Below are 18,742 nucleotides of genomic sequence, written 5' to 3' on the forward strand. Positions count from 1 at the left end.
TCCCATAGCTCCTTTCAAAGTAACCATCAGGAAGCAATTACAGAGTGCATCTGTCTCTAACAATGAAGGTATTTTTCCTTCCATTTCTTGCATCTTCTCTTAGGGAATGTGTAACTGATCATCCTCTCTAAATGGTGCTGTTACTTGGAATGTACAAAGTATGCTGACTTATGAAAGAGTCCCAGGCTTAGACAGCAGGAAAACACAAATAAAGCTGTACTCAAAGAAGAAGAATCAAAGTATCTCAGAAGAGGAAACCAAAAAATTGTCATCTTTCTTAAACACAGCTTTGCAAGATGAGTGATAAAATACAGTAATGTAACTAAGCAGGAGGCTTACATAACTGTGAAAAAAAAAAAAAAAATAAGGGGCAAGGAACTGTTCCAAATCCATTGTATTTATTAGAACCTCTGATTTCCTTTGAAATGGCATATGCAATGAAATTTACTGTGAGCTAGCTAACAAAAAAAAAAAAAAAGAAGTTTTTATGGGAAATAAGTATTGTCAGAAAAACTAATAGATTCTATTTTAAATCCTCAAGATTATAAAATTGAGCTTTTAATAGATGAAGAAAAATAAAGGCTCCAGAACAGAGGCATCACGGAGGCAGTGATTTCTATTTAATCTCTTATCTGCCAAAGAAAAAAAAAAATCACCTCAATTGAAACTAATATAGTTTTCTGTGGCAGAATATATCACAACAGCTAATAATGCAGTGGCTGTCTGTATTAAGTGAATTTTCTCTTTGTTAAAAAAAAATACCCATGTTTGTTAAGCACGTGAACTATACAAGTTTATATTTGGCCAACTCCTGTTCCCCCACCTGTTCATTCAGGCATTCGCCCTAAGGACTTACAAAGCAAATGAATGTATCTGTAGGGAATGGGTAAAAATAAACTGAACTATTCTTGTAACACTATCAAAAATGATCTGACCAAATAGAAGATCACATTTCATGAGGCAAAGTAGTCAAATGAGATGTTTCCTCACGTTTTACGATTGGTTTGGCTTATTCACTGCGTATAAAATAGCTGACCTTCATTCCAGGAGAATGAGCAACAACCAAATTTAATGCTATTTGCTCAGGGGTTCAAATCTGGTTTCATTGCCTCTGAGGCAAAGTTTCTAAATGTGCTACTGTTACACAGAGACCCAATGCTTGGCACATAACTAAGGAGGAACATTTAAGTCAATGGACACTATATCAGCTTTGTGGGTTAATCATGTTATTTCAATGTGTTCCTCTCTCTGGGAATAAAGTTCAAGTAGAACTTGGATAAGTTATTAGCTTTTGGAGTTGGCATATATTTTTTTTTTGAGTAAGCACATATATATATTTTTTGAAGTAAGCATATTTTTGTGCTTCTTATATATGTATAATGCTTATTATATATAATACATAAAAAATATTCTCTATAATAAGAAGTTCCCAGCTGGGCGCAGTGCCTCATGCTTGTAATCCCAGCACTTTGGGAGGCCGAGGTGGGTGGATCATGAGGTTAGAAGTTCGAGAGCAGCCTGACCAACATGGTGAAACCCTGTCTCTATAAAAAATACAAAAATTAGCCAGGTGTGGTGGTTCACGCCTGTAATCCCAACTACTCGGGAGGCTGAGGCAGGAGAATCGCTTGAACCTGGGAGGCAGAGGTTGCAGTGAACCAAGATCGTACCACTGCACTCCAGCCTGGGTGACAGAGCGAGACTCAGTCTCAAAAAAAAAAAAAAAAAAAAAAAACAAGACGTTCCCAAGGGCAGGCAATTATAAAATCAACCAGTACTATCACTCCCTGGCTCACTATACTTTAGCCATATTGGCAATGGATTGCTTGAAAAACCTAGTCGTGGTTGATTGAATCATCGTTCACAATTTTTCACATCTTTCCCATGTTAAATGATTTATCCACATTCATCTACATTATTCCCAAATACCACCCACAATGGGTAAAATATTTTCCCCATCCCATTGATTTTGGGCTGGGCCGTATGGCCTCCTTTAGCTAATGAAGTGTTCCTGAACATATTAAGAGGCCTTAAATGTGCTTGTGTGATTCCATTTGGGCTCCTGTGCTCCTATCGTGTGCTATGTAAGGAACATGTTCCCAGAAGTTATTGGTCAACACAAGATGAGTAACATACAAGGGAGACCTGAACCCTGGAGTTCAGCCAAGCCCTACCAGTTGCAGCTGACCCACAGACTCATGTGGGAGGAATAAATGCTTATTGTTTCAAACTAGAGTTGTGGATAGCTGGTTGCAGCACACTGCTATAGCAAAATCTCAGTGCCTTCGCACATACCCTTCCCTCTACTAGAAATCGTCTTGCACGACCACTGTTTGCCTAGTTAATTCCTACTTATGCTTCAGATCTCAGTTTAAACGTCTTGACCACAGGACAGATGTCACAAACCAGATTACCTCCCCATTCACATCCTGGGTTTCCTCTTTCGTGAGATTCATCACATTTACAACGTTTGGCTTCATGGCATTCAACTAGAATACAAGCTTCTTTAAGCGGTGGGACCACAATGTATTTTCATTGGTATTATTCCTAGCACACGACACACAATGCTAATACGAAGTAGATTTAATAAATATTTGTTACATGATTTTTTTAAAAAAGTCATGTGGTTCTACTATGTAAGAGTTAGAAAAGCAACTTAATTTGTATGAGTTTTGGTTTTCAGCAACTATAACACAAACACAATAACACCTATCTCCTAAAACAGTGAAGATTAAATAAACCAACCATTAAATTTAATGAATTTGAGGAAAGACTTATAAGTATCTGACACATAGGTGCATAAAAGGCACTTGATAATTGACAGCTTTTATTATGGTTGGAAAGTTAAATATATTTGCCCTCTGTCTAAGAACTTGCTTTATTTTGAAGCAATATTTTTGCAAGTCAAAAAAAGAAAAAAATTAGATTAGATTGCTACTTATGATTATTTAATTTGGATATTTCAAAGTATCCTGCTTACTTCCCAGGCTCTGACTTCCTTTTAGAAGCACTTTCAGGTAGAATTCAGCTAAGAAGAAACAGGGTGGAGATTGATACTTTTGTTTATTTCAAACATTTGTCATTAAATGACTCTATCCTTTTAAAAAAGAATGAAATTCATTTTTGCTATTTACGTTTATTTCTATTTGTATTCCTTCCTACCACTTTTGCCATTTAAAATTTTTTTTCCCTGCTTAATTAATTTTTTAGAGTTGGCACTTATTTATTTTCAAAATGTTTTTCTTCATTCCTACAAATAGCTTTTGGAATAGGATTTTATACAACCTAAATCAGTTTTTTTCTTTTGCCAAAAACAACATATATCCACTACAAAAAATTAGAAAATACAGGTAAGTGTAAGGAAGGGAGATTTAAATGTTTATAATCCTGCCACACAGAGATATCCACTGTACATTCCTCCAAATAGTTTGATTCAAATGCATATTTTTAATAATGGTGGAATTATATTGTACATTTACCCTTTTGAAGTTAATATTTCATTTAATTACCACAATTATCTTTCTATGCCAATAAATATTCATCTACATCTTCTATTAGTAGCCTTCCATCATAACGTCATTTACCTGAGCAATTCCCTGTTGTTGGAAATTTAGTACATTTTACTTTTTTCTTTTACTATTACCAGCAGTATCTTTGTGAATAAATGAAGAGATAACGAGTTACCCAAACCTTTAGAAAACACCATGTAATGGGGTCTTGCAGTGCAGAGCAGAACAGATCATTAGCCCAGCTGTAATCCAGTCCTTTCCTTGCATTTCTTATTGTGAGTCTAATACCATCACTGGAAAATAATAAAGTTTGGTAGGTGGGCTAAACTAGAATAAGAGAATTTGAGGCAACACTTTCATTTCTAGTATCAATAATGAATGTGCAAACCAGAACCTACAAATCGACTCGTGATCAAAAATACCTTAACAGAAAGCAGGAATTCTGAAATGGGAATAAGGGAAACAGAAGGAAACCTACAGACCACTGTTGTTCTCACTATCTGCAGCTACCATGTCCATATTTGTTTTGACAAACATTCCTTTCCCACACTCTGGTCTCTGGTATCATGAGCACTGACATTCCCATTTTCCAGATAAAGGCACTGAGGCACACACAGACGGGCTGAAGACAGTGTCCACAGTGCCACAGTTAGTAGCACAGCCAGGATCTGAGCCTGTGTGTTCTGGCTCACAGACAAGTGCTCTTTTTATGCTCACAGAGTTCTCAGTAATACCGGGAATTATTCAGAAAAGGGAACAGGGCGCAATGCAGCAGGGAGATTAGCAGAAACAGAATTCTCCTGAGAGTCAGCATGGAGGCTTTTGTTAGCTACTCAACACTGGTCTAACATCCACGGTAAGAGGATCGTAAATACCTCTATTCACCTCCCGAGGGCAATATCAGCATTATTGCTTATTTAGAAAGTTGTCCCTGTAAGAGCTTTGATATTCTCAAAGGAAAGGTGCTGCCGAAAAGTGAAAATATTTTCTGTGCTTCCACTATGCATGTGAGAGAAAGGGGATTTGGATCAGGTAAAAGAATTATTGGCAGGCACATCAATTCTTTGTCTAATCATATTAGGATAATACTCCTGAGCTCCTTGAATGGAGGCATCATGAATACCTGTCGTGCTTAGCACATACCTTACAAAACAGTGAAAATCTTACTCAACACAATCAGAACTGCTCATTCATGAGCTAATCAGTAATGTCAGTCAAGAAAAAAAAAGGGGATACATTTATGTTGTAAATGTGATCACTCTACAGTTTCTTCCCGCTCGATGCACAGAAGAAATCAGTTCACTGACACCATGGTATTGGAGTGAAGAATGAGTTTAATTAATGCAGGGCCACCCAGTGGAAGCACTGGCATTATCACTCAAGCTGGTCTCCCCGAAGGCTCAGAGGCTAAGGTTTTCCAAGGATAGTTTGGTGGGCCAGGGACTAGAGAATGGGCGTTCTTGACTGGTTGGGGACGCAATCAGAGGAATGTGAAAAAAATAATCTTCATGTGCTAAGTTGGCCTCTGGGTGGGGGCCACAGGACAGGTTGAGTCATGAGTCACAAGTCCAGGTAGGGTTAGCAGGTTGCCAGAATGCAAAAACCTGAAACACATCTCAAAAGATCAAACTTAGGTTCTACAATAGAGATGTTATCTATAGGAGCAACTGGGGAAGTCATAAATCTTGTGACCTCTGGCCACATGACTCCTCAGCAATAAGAGATGATAGAAACTCTGCCTATACCTTAGCAGAATTCAGGCCCCTTCCATAATCCTAATCTTGTAGCTTTTCATTCGTCTTACAAAGGCAGTTTCAGTCCCTGAACAAGGAGATGATCAGTTTTAGGTAGGTATTATGGTCCTTGTTTCAAAGTTAAACTATACACTAAATTCCTCCCATGGTTAGCTTGGCCTACACCCGGGAATGAATGAGGACTGCCAGCCTGTGAGGCTAGAAGCAAGATGGAGTCAGCCATGCTAGACTTCTCTCACTGTTGTAATCTTTGCAAAGGTGGTTTCATAAACATTATATTTTACTTATTTTTTTAATCTTTTTAAGATGGAGTCTCGCTCTGTTTCCCAGGTTGGAGTGCAGTGGTGTGATCTCAGCTCACTGCAACCTCCATCTCCTGGGTTCAAGTGATTCTCCAGCCTCAGCCTCCCGAGTAGCTGGTATCACAGGCATGTGTCATCACACCCGGCTAATTTTTTTTGTATTTTTTTAGTAGAGGTGGGGTTTCACCACATTGGCCAGGATGGTCTTGAACTCCTGACCTTAGGCGATCCGCCCACTTCGGCCTCCCAAAGTGCTGAAATTACAGGAGTGAGCCACCGCACCTGGCCCATAAACATTATATTTTAAATTAAATAAATATAAATGTATTTGCCAATCTGGTGGAAGGCCGTGGTTCTTTCTCTCACTATAGATTCACTGGCAAGGGTCCAATACCACTTTTTTTGCCTAAACCACACCCATAAGATCTCATTTTTCATTTCCAATTTTTCTTTCTTTGTAGTGGGTGAGAACTTAAAGACACTCATGAGCAAAATACTGTAGAGTTTATTATTTTTCCTAATCTCTTATTGTTAACTAATTTAACATTAGTGAGTCTTTCCAAAGCATTCCAGTTAAATGTCATTGTAGTAATTCTCTCTCTTCACTCTCATATTATTAAAGTAATATTAAAGTAAACAGCATAATTTTAATAACAAGTAAAACTAGCACAAATATGTCAGGGAACAAACAATTCTGATTCTCACAAAGCACAAAATTCAACTTCTCAGAGAAGAAAGGGATCAGTGTGGACAAAGTGGACAGTTCTGTTCAGCATGTTTTGAGCACCAGCCCAAGACTTACAGAGGGAATGGACGCTGGTTCCTCCTATGAGTCGCTTAAGTAGAAGTTGGTTTAAAGAGTGCCCACCATAGTCTTTTTTTATTATTAGTTAATTATTAATATTAAGCAGTGTATTTGTGGACAATGACTGGTGACAGTCCCAGGCAGGAGTTTAAATCATATGTATCCATTCACACTCAACATTTTAAAATCCTATCCTCCCTACCCGAATAAATTTCCAGAGTCTGTCAACTTGCCTCTCTACATAATAGGTTTGAGTTCACATTATCGTGCTCGTAGGACCATAAAAGACCCTGTTACTCACCAGGGAAGCCTCTTAAGATGAGAGGGAAGAGCTAGAAGAGTAAATTAAATCTCAACTTTTATTTTCTTCCTACTACTTACAAACACTGTAAGCTTTCTTATTATTTCTTATTTTCTGCCTCCAACCATTGGAAGGTAAGTTCTGCGAGAGGAAGGATTTCATCTCCCTCACCTACCTCTATATTCTTGGCACACTTAGAAGAGTGCCTGGCACAGAGAAGTTATATAATAAATGTTTGTTAAGTGAATGATTAATTTAACCCAGGTAAACACAACATGGATGTTTGCTACACAAATTTGATCCCGCTTAATGGTTAACTTTTTGCTTTTCCATTTTTTAAATAAATTTCTACACTGTTAGAAATTTTTCAAATTTCTTGGCGAAAACACAGCATGCAAAAGGCTAGCTGGATCTTAATCTTGTCTAAATCAGGTCAGAAAAATCACTTTTATTCCAGAAAACACAAAGGGCAAAGTACAATGGCCAGAGCCACCTAACAGCTACACTCACCAGGTGTGCAAAGCGATTTAATATTGTCATTCAGAATCAGCTCTAATGAGCAATCTTGTTTATCTACAAAACTGTGAACAATCAGCTGCTAACAATTGGACCTTGTCCCCAAGCCCAGCACACTTCATGTCACCTCTCGATGCACCTACAATCTAGGACCGTTATTAGAACTTCTAATAAGGACCACGATAGAACTGCTGAGAAATAAAGAAAAAAATGAATTTCATTGTATGCTTTAAAACTTTATGTTTAGTTATTTTAAGTATATGTTTTGTTCTGGTACACTTAGATTTGCAACTGAAAAGAGAAAGGCATATCAGAAAGAAGCTTTTTGTTAAAGCAGGCTGATGAAGAAACTAATGATAGATGGAAAGCACAACTAATTTTTAGTTACCAGAGGAAGCAACAGAAAGTTTCTCCAAAAGAAAGAAAAAATAAAGAAAGAAGCAGCCAATTGGAGAATTACTTATTTTTATTATGCAAAGTAAAATGATAGTCAAGGGGCCAAGCACAGTGGCTCACACCTGTAATCCCAGCACTTTGGAAGGCAGAGGCGAGTGGATCATTTGAGGTCGAGAATTTGAGACTAGCCTGGACAACATAGTGAAACCCTGTGTCTACTAAAGATACAAAATTAGACAGGTGTGGTGGCGGGCACCTGTAGTCCCAGCTACTTGGGAGGCTGAGGCAGTTGAACCCAGGAGGTGAAGGAGGTTGCAGTGAGCCAAGATTGCACCACTGCACTCCCACCTGGGTGACAGAATGAGATTCCAACTCAAAAAAAAACAAAAACAAAAACAAAAAGATAGTCAAGGGTTTCATGCCCCACGTGTCTCTCTTTTTTTGTTTTTGAGACAGAGTCTCACTGTGTTGACCAGGCTGGAGCGCAGTGGCTCAATCTTGGCTTACTGCAACCTCTGCCTCCCAGGTTCAAGTGATTATCCTGCCTCAGCTTCCTGAATAGCCGGGACTACAGATGTGTGCCACCATGCCCAACAAATTTTGTATTTTTAGTAGAGATGAGGTTTCACCATGTTGGCCAGGCTGGTCTCGAACTCCTGACCTCAAGTGATCCGCCCACCTCAGCCTCCCAAACTGTTGTGATTATAAGCGTGAACCACCATGCCTGGCCCCACATATCTCCACAGAGTGAACATGACCATGATCTTTCTTAAAGCATCACCTTTCGTAGTCTTTCAATATAGAGTTACGGGCTTTACTTCAAACATAACCTCGTCTTCCACATTCAGCCATCAAAACCATTGAATACAATGTTTAAAACATTTTGCAAGTTCAGCACTTCTTCTCCATTCCATTGATACTGATTCAGACTCTGCTCCTCACTGCAATGAGCTGTTATAACAGCCCCTGAATGATATACTTGCCAGTGCTCTATTCTTGTGCTAATCCATCTCATGAAGCCACCAGGCTTCCTTCTGACCCAAACTCCCTGGTATACCATTTAAGGCTTTCACCCCAACTCACCTCTGAAATCCTTTTTTTTTTTTTTTTTTTTGAGATGGAGTCTTGCTCTGTTACCCAGGCTAGAGTGCAGTGGTGTGATCTCGGCTCACTGCAACCTGCACCTCTCAGGTTCAAGCAATTCTCTGCCTCAGCCTCCCGAGTAGCTGAGATTATAGGCACCCACCACCACGCCTGGCTATTTTTTTGGTATTTTTTAATAGAGATGGGATTTCACCATCTTGGCCAGGTTGGTCTAGAACTCCTGACCTCATGATCCACCCGCCTCAGCCTTCCAAAGTGCTTGGATTACAGGTGTGAGCCACCACACCCAGCCTGAAATCCTATTTCTAGTCAATCCTCCTGCAGCATATATTTTATGCTTTAGGCACAATTAGTAGATAGTGAGCTACATAAGTCTGAAGCCCAGTGGGACAGTCTGGAGCAACCGAACATTTGTAAATAGAGTAGTTCATGATTTCTGTGGCGGATACTGTGATGTGCCACTCAGATCCTTCAAGACCATGATGCTCATTCTTCCAACTGCAGAGGAGTGCGGACTCACAGCTAAATAAATCTCTCTCCAAAGAAGCTGCCTTACTCAAGCTCACATCCCCTTCACACTGGCAGCCAATATCCAGTGACTGGTTGAGGCAGAGCACAGAAGCCCAGACCCCTTGCCTTGATGGCTGATAACTCTGACGGGTGATCCCAGCTTGAGGACTCATCCCACGCCATGGGCTCTGTGTTGGCTGTATTATAGCTTACCTTCTCCTTCTGCCTAGTCCTGATTCCCTTACTTCCAAGGAACTCTTCCCTATAAAGCTCCTGCATAGAAATCTTAGGCACAGGGTCTGATTCCAGGAAACCCCACCTAAGGTGGTTTTATTTACATTTTGCTTGAAATATTATTATCTTATAAAAATAACTTGCTTTTTAATTAGTGTTTATGCTTGACCATTTCAACTTTTTTAAGGTTTCAGTTTAATTCAGAATGTTTAATTGAAGAGAAGGAACATCTATATCTTTTTTTTAAGTATTAATTCCTATCCAGCTCCACAATCAGATATTGCTTAAAATATTAGAGCCAGAACTCTGAAATCTGGCTCCATCGTTTCCCAGCTGTGTAACCGTCAGTAGGTTACACAGCCCCTCTGTGTTTCCATTTCCTCACCCATAAATTGAGGATAATAACAATAAAATGATCCTAAATAAACTGTTGGGAAGACTAAATGAGTTATCATATATAAAGCATTAAGAATGATGCTTAGTAAAAATATATGTGCTAAAATTCATTAGGGTAACACTAGCTGCTATAACAAACAGACCTAAGATTGTCCAATGACTTGACTATATAATAGATATTTCTTCCTCATTTGTTTACATGGTTTTACAAGGACTGTGTTAATAGACGCCCAGTTATCTTCAGTACATAGTTTCTCCATCCCAATTGGCCAGAAAAGGGAAAGAAAATGAAGGAGTATGTACCAGAGAATTCTACGGAGGTCATTCTTCCTGCTCAAATCCCATTGGCCAGAACATAATCACATGGCCACACCTAATTGCAAAGGAGGCTGGGAAGTGTAGGCTAGACAATGGATTGTAATGACTAGCTGTCTATACAGCAAATTTTGCTGTACTGATAATTATTGTTATCATCTCATTATTACCAACTTTCAAGCTTGGGCTCTTATCTCCACTTACCTAGAATGTTGCAAAAGCCTCCTCACTGGTCCAACTCCAGGCTATTTGCCATCCCAAACCCTTCCTCCACAACAAACCCAGAGTTATTTATCTAAAATCCAAGTCTGTACTTGTCCCTCACCATCCTCCAACTTCAGTTTAATATCCTTCTGTGACCTCCCCACTGCCTCAGGTTCCAGTCAAGTCCCCTTCAGTGCCTTCATGACTCAGTCCCTCCACATCCCTTTAGTTCATCACCAAAATCCCCACCCACCTTGCAGCAGGTGTTCATGATTTGACACCCACTTTGTGCCTGCAACAGTGCTGGACACACGCTATTCCAGTGAAGAAGGCGGGCGGGATCCCTGCTACATTTTAATGATGTAGCCAAAAAAACAAGTAAACAAATAAATATGTCATATTAAGCTATAAGGAGTGCAGTGAAGAAAGATACAGGGTTAAAAAAAAAAAAAAGGGAGTGGTGAGCTAAATGAACACGTAGTAAATAACATCTTAAGTTTCACGTGCAAGTGACAGGCATTCTGCAGCAGGATGCATTGTGGACTTTTTATATTCACTATAATTATCCACACCCCTGAGACTGCATATTATAAAAGAGTTCTTATCATTGACCTATATTTGCATTCCTTTTAGCTTCTTTTATAGCTGTTATTCAGGGAAATAATATAGAGCACTAAAGATTGCCTAATGTGCTCTTTGTGTGGGATGTTGAGAGAATGTCATTTGCTATTGCCCCACGGGGCAGTGACGGTACAAATGACTCAATTTTTTCCCTACAACCTTCTTGGCAGGAAAATTCAACTAAAAATATTTAATAAAACCAAGTTTTACTCAAGTATGAAAAACTGTTCTTTTTTAAGTTCCCTGGGCTATGTTACTGTCACTGTGATAGCTTAAAAAGTATTACATGGCCGGGCGCGGTGGCTCAAGCCTGTAATCCCAGCACTTTGGGAGGCCGAGACAGGCAGATCGCGAGGTCAGGAGATCGAGACCATCCTGGCTAACACGGTGAAACCCCGTCTCTACTAAAAAATGCAAAAAACTAGCTGGGCGAGGTGGCGGGCGCCTGTAGTCCGAGCTACTCCGGAGGCTGAGGCAGGAGAATGGCGTAAACCCGGGAGGCGGAGCTTGCAGTGAGCTGAGATCCGGCCACTGCACTCCAGCCTGGGCGACACAGCCAGACTCCACCTCAAAAAAAAAAAAAAAAAGAAAAGTATTACATATATGATGTTCCTGTCACTTTACTGGATTTAGGTTTTCAAATTCAGAGCAGGTGAAATTGAAGGTTTTCTTACAGAGGCTGTTCTTTTAACCAGGGTGATTTGCTCCCACCCGACTTAGCCATTTTTTAAATTTTTGTTTTTGAGATGGGAACTCGCTCACTGCAGCTTCAAACCCCCAGCCTCAATTAATCAATTATCCTGCCCCAGCCTCCCAGGTAGCTGGCACCACAGAAGGATGCCACCAAGCCCGTTAATTTTTAAATTTTTTTTGTAGAGACGGGGGTCTCCCTATGTTACCCAAACTGGTCTCAAACTCCTGGGCTCAAGCAATCCTCCCATCTCAGGGAGGATCCTCACAAAGTGCTAGGATTACAGGTAAAAGCTGCGGCAGCTGGCCCTGACTTAGATTTGTATTGGTCTAATATAAGCACATGCTATAATGTGAAATGCACATTAAACCATGAATTTCCTCTTATAATCCTTCTGGTAAAACACTGGAACTTTTTATTCAAAAGGATTTTTAAAAATAATCTAATTGTTGGCCAAGTGCAGTGGCTCACACCTGTAATCCCAGCACTTTCGAAGGCCGAGGTGGGCAGATCACTTGAGGTCAGGGGTTCAAGACCAGCCCGGCCAACATGGTGAAATCCTGTCTCTACTAAAAATACAAAAATTAGCCCAGCATGGTGGCACACACCTGTAATCCCAGCTACTTGGGAGGCTGAGGCAGGAGAATCACTTAAAGTGGGAGGCAGAGGTTGCAGTGAGTCGAGATCACGCCACTGCACTGCAGCCTGGGTTGCAGAGCAAGACTCCATCTCAAAATAAAATAAAATAAAAATAATAATCTAATTTTTAAATAGTTGAGGAATCATTAAATAAAATGTGGAATATTGTACAGTCATCAAAACTCAAGTTTGTGGGGCCAAGCATGGTGACTCATGCCTGTAATCCCAGGACTTTGGGACACTGAGATGGGAGGATTAATTAAGGTCAGCAGTTCGAAATCAGCCTAGGCAACATAGTGAGACTTTGTCTCCACAATTTAAAAAGAAGAAGAAAAAAAAAAATTAGCCAGATGTGGTGGCATGTGCTTGTAGTCCCAGCTACTAGGGAGGTTGAGGAGAGAGGACGGCTTGAACCCAGGAGTTCAAAGCTGCAGTGAGCCTTGAACTTGATTGTGCCACTGAACTTCAGCCTGGGCAACAGAGCAAGACTCTGTCTTTAAAAACAACAACAACAACACAGTTGTTGTAAAACACTTAAATACTTAATAGCATGGAGAAATAGTTGGGATATAAAACCAAGTGGAAAGGGGAGTGGAAAGGGGAGAACATTTTTAATGTAAAGGATATAACTGTATCGGTCAGATTTAGAAAACCTAAAAGCATCTCAAAGAAGTCAGAAGAATAATAGTCTAGGACTGGCAGAGTAGCTCACAAAACTGTTAGGATCCCAGAGCGTTCAACCTCACTACTCCCCTATCCCCAGTGCGTGACTTCTAAACAATGGCCCAAGATGGCTGCTTGAGCTCCAGTTGGTATAGCCACATCCCAGCCATGGGATGAGAAGAAGAAACAGGTGAGGAGGACCATTGCCATTTGTGATAAACAGAATACAGAATAATGGCCTGCTGAAGATGCCCAGGTCCCAATCCCTGAAACCTGTAAATATGTCATCTTTCATGGAAAAAGGAGCTTTGCAGATGTGATTAAGTCAAATATCTTTTGATGGAGAGGTTACCCTGGATTATCAACGTGAATCCTGGAAAATGTAATCACAAAGGTCTTTATAAAGGAGGATCAGATTCAGATAAGGAAATGTGATCATGGAAACAGACAGTAATGTGAGCAGGGCGCTCTAAGTCAAGAAAAGCATGTAGCCTCTAAAAGCTGGAAAAGGCAAAGAGACAGATTCTTCTCTTGAGCCCCCAGAAGGAACAGCCCTTTCAACTCATTTTAGACTTCTGACCTGTAGAAAAGTAAGATAATAAATGTATATTGTTTTAATCCCCTAGTTATATGGCAATTTGTTACAGCAGAAATATGAAACTAATCCATTCTCCCTTAATTTACCAAGGAAGAAGATAAAATTGATAATGGGGCATAACTAATATATTCTGCCACAGTGTTGTCCTTTAAAAATGGAAATACATGACCAGCCTGGCCAACATGGTGAAACCTCGTCTCTACTAAAAATACAAAAAATTAGCAGGGCGTGGTGGCATGAGCCTGTAATTCCAGCTACTCAGGAGGTGAGGCAGGAGAATTGCTTGAACCCAGGAGGTGGAGGTTGCAGTGATCTGAGATCTTGCCATTGCACTCCCGTCCGGACGAGAAAAAAGAAGGGGGGCGGGCAGGGGAACATATATTCCAAAAGAAAGGGGCTAATTGTGTTTTCCTAGAAGTCTTTGGTTGTAAATATGGAACCCCAATCCCAATTCTAGTTCAGGCTAAGGAAGGGGAGGAGAAGTCTATTTATAACTTATTTAAATGGCTCACCCCATTAAGGAACAAATGAAGGATAAAGTGTATACCCATAACGCCTGTAACCAGGATTTGTCCAGCATGCTCTCTCATTCTATTCCCTCTGCTTTTCTCTGTTTGCATTCATTCTCTTCTACTGAAGATGGACCTAATTCACATGATGAGAATCAAGGCAGTGGGCATCTCTGGGTCATTCAGTCCAACTTAAAGATCTTCACCTGATCATTCGTTACTTCACCCAGTAAATGCCACATATTTACTGGGTCCCTACCACGTGCCAGGCTAGTGAGCAAGACAAACAAGTCCCTGGCCTCAGCCTGGTAGCTAATACAAATAGTAAACAAATGCATAAACAATATCTTCACAGATTATTTCAGGTGTGATGACAGAAATGTGCAGAGATAAAGTACACAGCAACTGGGGAGACCATTCCAGAATGGGTGGTCATGGAAAGCCTCTCTGAGGAGACACCTGAGACCCAAAGGCAAATAAGGCAGACACGAGCATGACTGAGGGGCATTGAAGACTCCATGGTGATGTCATTGAACAACAACAACAAAGGGAGTCATACGTGGAGCAAGGCGGGCAGATGGGGACAGGGAGAGCTGGGGCCACAGTCAGATCTAGCAGGGTCTCGTGGACACATCTTGGTTTTCCCGTGAGAGTCCCCCTTGCATGTTAGTATGAATGTTCCTTACATTCATATTAACAGCCATCCCAGTTTGAATATCAGTCATACAGTCACCCTACACACGGACTACAGGAGTCAGGATTTTATCCTAAGGAAAATGAAAAGGCATTGAAAAGTTATAAGAAGAGCAGTGAAATGATCTCATTTTTATTCAGGATCCCTGGAAACCAGAGAATGAGCTAGTAGATGCAGGAAGTTCAATAAGTCAACATTCAGGACACTAAATTTTTTATTTATTTGTTTTTCTTACTTTGAAAATTTATTATTTTTATTTTAGAGACAGGGTCTTTCTCTGTCACCCAGCAGTGGCACCATCATAATTCTCCACAGCCTCCAACTCCTGAGCTCAAGCGATTCTCCCACTTCAGCTTCCCAAGCAGCTGGGACTACAGGTGCACACACCACGCCTGGCTAATTTTTTACAGAGACAGAGTCTTGTTTTGTTGCCTAGGCTGGCCTCAAACTCCTGGGCTCAAGCGACTCTCCCGCCTGGGTCTCCCAAAGTACTAGGATTATACACATGAGCCACGACGCCCAGCCTGAATTTTTTTAAATATAAGAAATCAATATAAAGACAAAATTAAAAATAGGTAAAATTTGTGCCTTTACCCTAAGGTATAGATAAACTCTTATTATCCTCATCTAATACACAGACCTTAATTCTACTGCTGATTTCCTTCCCACTTCTCTTCAACTCAGAAGCACTTTCTGAGGCAAAACATAGCTCCAGCTTTCTGGTCTCATGGCAACTTGGCAGCACAAGGCTTCTAGGCTAAAATCCCAGCTTCCATGGATCCACGCTGTTTCAGTCACAAATATTTACCTTGCCTGGCTCCGCAGGCTAATTAAAGGGGTAAGCTCTGTTCCTCTTGGCTCTCCTCTAAATTGCTTTCAGAGGAAGAAGCAGTGGCCGGACCAGAATGGCAGCCCTATCACTCATCTCCACAGCCACACAGTGACTACCTTACAAATATCCTGTTCAGATTAGAAAAGGGGTTTGCAGCCACACCCTTGCCTCTCTCCAGCTAGATCTGAAATTGCACCTCCCAACGACGATTTCCCCTGGAAGCTGACATTAGCCCTAGCAGTGTATTCGACTGACAGTGCCTCTGAAAGAGGGGCTCTCAGGATCAAATACTAAGAGCTTATTACACCAGTTACAACACAGTGTTTCACTGTGAATATTTACTTTTATTATAGAAATAACATATGCTTATTATAAACAATTCAAGGTGAAGAAAAGGTGAAAAGTTCACAAGGAATTTTTCTTCTGCTCTCACTCAGCCCCAGCACTGAACCAAAGACTGCCCTTCCTCTAGAAACTTCTGTTATCAGTTTCTGGCATTTTCTATGCATCCACAAGCAAATGGGGAGATATATATATATACACACACACACACACACACAGACACACACACATATCTATCTCTCTCTCTATATATAGATATATGTGTGTATATATATGGATATAAACACACACACAAACATACATAAATATATATATATGCATTTAAGTAGATCACCCTAAAGGCTTTAAAGTGATTTCATAATAACAAGGAAGTCCACATTTGATAAACCATGAAGTGGAATCATGTAGTTCCAGTCAGAAAAGGGCTTGGCCCTTTCTACAAAGCTGAGTCGCTGGGTGAATCCTGGTTACAACTCACAACTGAGTCAAGAAGCCAAAACCAAATTGCCAGGCCCAGGAAGCAATCAGAACATGAGGTGAGGTTACAATTCTGAAAACAGATATTCAAAGCCTGGGCAGGGGAGGGAAATCAATGGAGAAGGTAGAAATACACTCTGAAAGGCAAGGGACTCAGAACGCTGGGTCTAGTCAGAAGGGGAGATGATATGGTTTGGCTGTGTCCCCACCCAAATCTCATCTTGAATTGTAGTTCCCATTATCCCCACTTGTCGTGGGAGGGACCCAGGGGGAGGTTATTAAATCACAGGGGCAGATTTTTCCCCATGCTATTCTTGTGATAGTGAATACGTTTCACGAGATCTGCAGTTCTCCTGCAAATGCCCTCTTGCCTGCTGCCATGTAAGACATGCCTTTTGCTCCGCCTTCACCTTCTGCCATGATTGCGAAGCCTCCCCAGTCATGTGGAACTGTGAGTCCATTAAACCTCTTTTCCTTTATAAATTACCCAGTCTTGGGTATTTATTATAGCAGTGTAAGAACAGACTAAACAAGAGAGAAAGCACCCCAGGGTTTACTGTCATCACTGGGGTGATGAGTAGGGAGCAGAGGTGCAGAAGTGACAATTTGAGTTTGCCTTACAGGAAAAAGCAAAGATACCACTGGAAAAACAGAACACACCCATCGACAAAGTAAGAGAAGACAGAGGAGCTCACAGGGGCTGGGGCTGGATGGCATCTACCTGGGAGGCAGTCTCCCTCTGCCTCCTCTTTGAGAGACTTCTAATAATATTATAAGTTGCTTTTCAGCTTGCTTTTGTTTGCTTGCTTGCTTGTTTTAATATGGTAAAATGTGTATGTAACATAAAATTCACCATTTTAGCCAATTTTTTAGTGTACAGTTGAGTGGCATTAAGTATGTTCACAATGTTGTACAACCAGCACCACCATTCATCTCTAGAATTTTTTCATCTCCACAAACTGAAACTCTGTCCTCATTAATAACTCCCTATTCCCTACAATATTAGTTCATCTTCATACTGCTATGAATAAATATCTGAGACTGGTTAATTTATAAAGAAAAAGAGGTTTAATGGACTCACAGTTCCACATGGCTGGGGAGGCCTCACAATCATGGCAGAAGGCAAAGGAGGAGCAAAGGCATGTCTTACATGGCAGCAGGCAAGAGAGCATGTGTAGGGAAATTGCCCTTTATAAAACTATCAGATCTCACGAAGCTTATTCACTATCATGAGAACAGTTTGGGAAGAACACATCCCCATGATTCAATTACCTCCCACTGGGTCCCTTCCACAACATGTGGGGATTATGGGAGCTACAATTCAAGATGAGATTTGGGTAGGGACACAGCCAAACTATATCACCTACTTCTCTCAGCCCCTGGCAATCACCATTCTAGTTTCTGCTTCTGTGAATTTGACTACTCTCGGTACTTCATATAACTGGACTCAAACAGTATTTGTGCATTTATGACTGGCTTATTTCACTTAGCATAATGTCTTCAAGTTTCATCTATGTTGCAGCATGTGTCAGAATTTCCTTCCTTTTTACAGCTGAATAATATTCCATTGTGTGGATATACCACATTTTATTTATTCATTTATTAGTTGATGGACACTTGGATTACTTCAACCCCTTAGCTATTGTGAACAATGCTGCTATGAACATGGGTGTACTTTCAGGTGCTTTCCTAAATGAAATATTCTAAGCCATGAAAGATCAACAGGGTTTTTCTAAGCAGAAGACATTCCCAAGTGAGGGAAAGTGTGGTGTGAGGCAGCATGGCTTGTTCAGTGAAAGGTAGGGGGCCCCATGAGGCAGTGATATGAAAGAGGGGAAGAGTGACAAGTGAGATAAAAAATGTGGGTCAGGCCATTGAAGTTAAAAATACAAAGAATAGAACATATTCACCACCTAGTTGTGCTGTGTCTTAATATCTTGCCCTATTTACTCATTTTTCAAAGAAATATGTTATTACAGATACAATTGATCCTTCCTGCAAAATCCCTCATCTCATTCTTTCATTCCCCTTCATAACGGCAACCATTTTCCAGAATTTTAAAATTTTTGTGTGTGTTTTATAAATTTACAACGTATATGAACCATGTCATGTTTTGCATACTTTTAAATTTTATATGAGTGGCATCATACTCTGTATATATCCATTTCCAACTTGCTTTTTTAAATCAACATTATGTTATAGGGTTTTACTTAGATTATTTCATATTAATACTCCATAGTATAAATATTTTACACTGTATTTTTGCTCCACTACAAACACTGCAGCAATAAACATTCTTGTACATTTTCCTTGTTTATATGGGTATGACT

Source organism: Colobus angolensis, unplaced genomic scaffold (genome assembly GCF_000951035.1).
Source record: "Colobus angolensis palliatus isolate OR3802 unplaced genomic scaffold, Cang.pa_1.0 Scaffold10, whole genome shotgun sequence".
In the NCBI taxonomy this organism is placed as follows: domain Eukaryota; kingdom Metazoa; phylum Chordata; class Mammalia; order Primates; family Cercopithecidae; genus Colobus; species Colobus angolensis.